General features: G+C 45.3%; 1 pseudogene; it reads right to left on the bottom strand.

The window, feature by feature from the left end:
• Positions 1 to 422: 422 nt before the first annotated feature.
• LOC112405679 (nuclease-sensitive element-binding protein 1 pseudogene) lies at positions 423 to 4,406 on the bottom strand (annotated as a pseudogene).

Raw genomic sequence — 4,406 nt, 5'->3', positions numbered from 1 at the left:
GGGGCAGCCAGGTCTGCCTGCTCCCCACACCCATCCGCCACCACCACCATCAACCCCCAACACTACCACCAACACCAGCACCACTATCACTATTACCACCACGATCACTATCATCACCACCACCATCACCCCCACTACTACCACTATCACCACTACCATCACTACCACTATCACTACTGCCACCACCACCATCACCACCATCACTACCACCACCATCACCATCACCACTATCACCACCACCACCATCGCCACCATCACCACTATCACCACTATCGCCACCATCACCACCGCCACCATCACCACCATCACCACCATCGCCACCACCACCACCGCCACCATCACCACCGTCACCACCATCGCCACCACCACCACTGTCACCATCATCACCACCACAACCACACTGTATTTACTAATTAGCCGGGTATCTGTCTTTACTTTCTCTTTCTCACTCCCCAGAATATCAAGTCTTTGAAGTCAGAAAATGAGTAGTTTTATTCATCCTGTAACCCCAGCACCTAGCACAGTTCCTAGTCCATGGTTACCATGCAATAAATACTTGAAGGAATAAAGGACTCACAGACTTGGTTTGACTGACAGCCAACCAAAGAAGATATTTTGCATGAAGACATCAGTCAACACCTGTTTACACAGAATGTGCAATACATGATGTGAATTTGTCTCTGTAGACTTGACTCTCTAACACAAAGCAAAACGAAAAGTTTAAATTTTCCGCTTTGAAAACCTCTAACCTTCGCGTGACAGATGTGGCCAGGAGCACTGGTATAGGCTAGTTCTGCTCTGCCTGCAGTTCTCTAACGGGAGGTATGACTGTGTCTCCTTCTCGCTCACTTCCCGCCCGGACCTTTGTTCTCCCCACCTTCTACCCCACTGTGGCATGCTCCTGTATGTGGGAGCTGATTTCATCTCAGTATCCTTTGTCAAAGTTCTCTTTTGTCTGGTGGTTGATACCGTATCAGTTACTTCAGGGCAAGCCCAGAGCTCTGCAAGTCACCCTGGCCATTATTTATTGCCACATCCAGTTCCACAAAGCTTGTGCCAGCAGAGGACTCCAGTAGGTTTTGATGGCCCGTTCTCCCTCATGCATAATTGTGTTTTAAAACTCATGCAGCTGAATGGGCTGTTTTGGTGTCCAGGGTTTGAGGACTGGGGATTTCTTTTTACTGTTTACTGCAGCAGCCATTCAGTGTTACTCCTACTCTGTAACTCTCCTCACTTGAAATTTTCCTCTCTCCCACTTTTGACTTTGCAAAATCCACAGAAACAGGCAAACTCTGGTCTCGGAGCAGGGCTGACCCTTTGGTAGATAAAACTGGCAGAAAGCTTGAGTTTGTCGAAACTAGAAGAAATATACCACTAGGAAAACAGCTTATGCACAAAGCAACGAATACTTCCTTTATTTTCATAGTCCCACGGGAGATGTACAGAGAGTGGGTGGGAAAGGTCCGAATTTGTCAGTTTGCTGGGGTGGGTTGAGAAGAAATTTGGGGTACTTTCCGTGGTTCATAAAACACAAGGTTTCATACGCAGGAAATTGCCAAGAGGTCTGCTTTATCTTCTTTCCTAATTACAAACTAGAAGCGTTGACTTTCCAACATCCCAAAATCCCCCAAGTGAATCAAACAGAAGCAATGGTAGGTCTTCCAAACCGAGCCAGAGGATAACAGCTAACATTTATTGAGCACTTAAGGTATGGCAAGCTCTGTGCTATGTGCTTTACCTAAACTGACTTGCTGAAGCCTCACACCTATCTGAATCTGAAGTATTAAATGCTATTGCCACCCTGGCTTTACAGATAAGGAAATCAAGGCACAGAAAGGTTAAGTAACTTGAATGCTCACATGTCACAATTATGAGTGGTGGGCAGGAAACAAGGCTGGGGAGCTTTATATATCACTGGACTCCCATAATCAGAGAACACATTTGACGAGATCGCACTGATTTCAGTGAGCGTTTCCCTTGAAGATATCCAAGGCCAGTCTTAGAGTTACCAACACTGTGAAGTACTAAAATAAGTATCATTTATTTACTCTACAAATGCTCATTGAACACGTTCTATCTGCCACTTGCTGGGCAAGGCTATGCCATTGTAATTACTAGTAACTATTTCTGATTGAATTAAATCCTTCATGTGCTTTATTTCATTTAATCCTCACAACTCTTTCAGGTAGGTTTTGTTATTATCAGGTAAAGAACTGATGTTGTAGGGTATACAGAAGTAGAAATATGACACGGTACACATGAAACTTATATAAGTCAATGTTACCTCAATTAAAAAATTAATTAAAAAAAGAATGGCGGTGTAAAGAACTATTTGTCAAATATGTGCTTCTATAATCACTGCCATCATGGGTAGTGGAGTCAGGATTTGGACCCAGTTTGATCTGACCCCAAAACCAATGCGTTAAAGACAAAGTAAAATTGTAGAAAATGGAGGTTAGCAATATGACGTGAAATTAGGGAAATGGAAAAAGAGGATAGATACATAGAAGAAAAGTCTGAATTCTACTATTTAAACATTTCCCTCAATATGCCCTGTTATAGCTCCTCATGAGCAAACACCCTGTCACTCTAATGAGGTGTACAGATCTCCTGCCTTCTGCAGTTCACCAGTCACAGAGACCAGGACTCCTTCCAGCTTGCTCGTTGTCTCCTCTTCACAGTCTTCCAGGGACTAAACTTAGTGCATAACGAGATGACTTGAATGTACTCATCCAGGTGATCCCTGGAAGAGTTAATATACATTTCATGTAAATGCAGACGGTGCCGGGAATCGTGAGAAACAGAGGATTAAATTAAATGATCCATATGGTCCATTAAGAAGGGTTTTTCAGCAACAGTAAGATGCCTGGACCGTGACAGACATTCTGTAGACAATGAAGATGTTTCTGAACAATTCATAATTGTCCCAGTTATTCTGAAACAATTAAAATAGGTTTTGCCTTTGGGACACAGAGCCATGGGGTCCACTTTGAACTCGACCTGCCACCTTGTGGAAATTGGAGGCAATAAAAAACATGGCCCTTGACTAATACACTAATAATAATATGATCTGGGCTAACATTTTTTGAGGGCTTACCATAGGCTAAGCATTATACTAACTATCTTTTTCATTTTTCTTTTTTAATTGAAGGCCTTTATTAACAGGTATTGCAGTTTGTTGACTTTTTTGAAAAAAATCAAGCTGTAAACTTTTATTACAAATTAAAAATGAGATTCTTAAAAATCTCAACTTGACCAGATATGAAACAATTTAAAAACCTTTAAAGATGTATTGAGAAAAACCAGGTTTTTAAAAAAAAAAAACAAAACACGTTTGTCATTACTAAAAAGAGACGTCTTTAGGTAAAAAAAACCCCATGCTGCATAGGTAACGCAGATCGTTCTAGTTATCCGGTCAACAGGCGAAAAGCAAGCACTTTAGTCTTTAGCTCCAATCTTTTGTTCATTTCTTATTGCTGGAATTTCATATTCATTTCTTCGTGTTGGATGACTAAACCGGATGATGGTAGAGATGGTAAGCCAGCATTTTTACTCAGCCCCGCCCTGCTCAGCCTCGGGAGCGGACGCATTCTCAGCTGGTAGATCTGCTGCTTTTGCCTCTTTGCCACCTTGTGGTTCAGGGTTTTCTGGGCGTCTGCGTCGGTAATTGAAGTTGCGGCGGTACCGACGTTGAGGGGGCGGCTGACCTTGGGTCTTATCTCCTCGATTTTCCATATCCTCTTCACTGCCGTCCTCTCTGCGCTGTCTTTGGCGAGGAGGGCCCCTGCGGAACGGTGGTCTATAACCCCGATACATATTCTGTGTCACTGGTCTACCTTGTTCTCCTGCACCCTGGTTGTCCGCACCCTCCATCACCTCTCTCTGCACGGGAGGGTTGGAACGCTGTGCTCGACGCCCATAGGGTCTCCGCATGCAGTAAGGTGGGCGCCTGCGCCTGCGGTAGGGCCGGCGCTGTTGGGCCTGGCCTTAGGAGACACTCTCGGATCCCTCCGCCTTTTCCCCACTCTCACTGTTCTGGTACTTCTGCTGGAGGTTGCGTGGAGGACCGCTGCGACGTGGAGGACCGCTGCGACGTGAAGGACCGCTGCGACGTGAAGGACCGCTGCGACGTGGAGAGCGGCTCTGGTGGTCGCGGTCTGCGGCACGTTTACCACCTTGCGCTGGAACCGCTCCAGGGCCTGCATCGTTTGCTGCTTCGCACCCTCTTCTCCTTCAACGACATCGGACTCCACGGTCTCCCCATCTCCTACACCGCGAAGGTGCCTCCTGGGGTTCTTCTTCTTTATGGCAGTCCGGTGAACAAATGCACCTTCCGCGGTGTCATTCCTGTTGATGAAACCACACCCGTTTCTCACACTGAACCATTTTGCTGTTCCCAAAACCTT

The sequence above is a fragment of the Neophocaena asiaeorientalis genome, unplaced genomic scaffold (genome assembly GCF_003031525.2).
Source record: "Neophocaena asiaeorientalis asiaeorientalis breed wild unplaced genomic scaffold, Neophocaena_asiaeorientalis_V1.1 scaffold148, whole genome shotgun sequence".
Lineage (NCBI taxonomy): Eukaryota > Metazoa > Chordata > Mammalia > Artiodactyla > Phocoenidae > Neophocaena > Neophocaena asiaeorientalis.
This window is presented reverse-complemented; position numbering and strand designations above follow the sequence as displayed.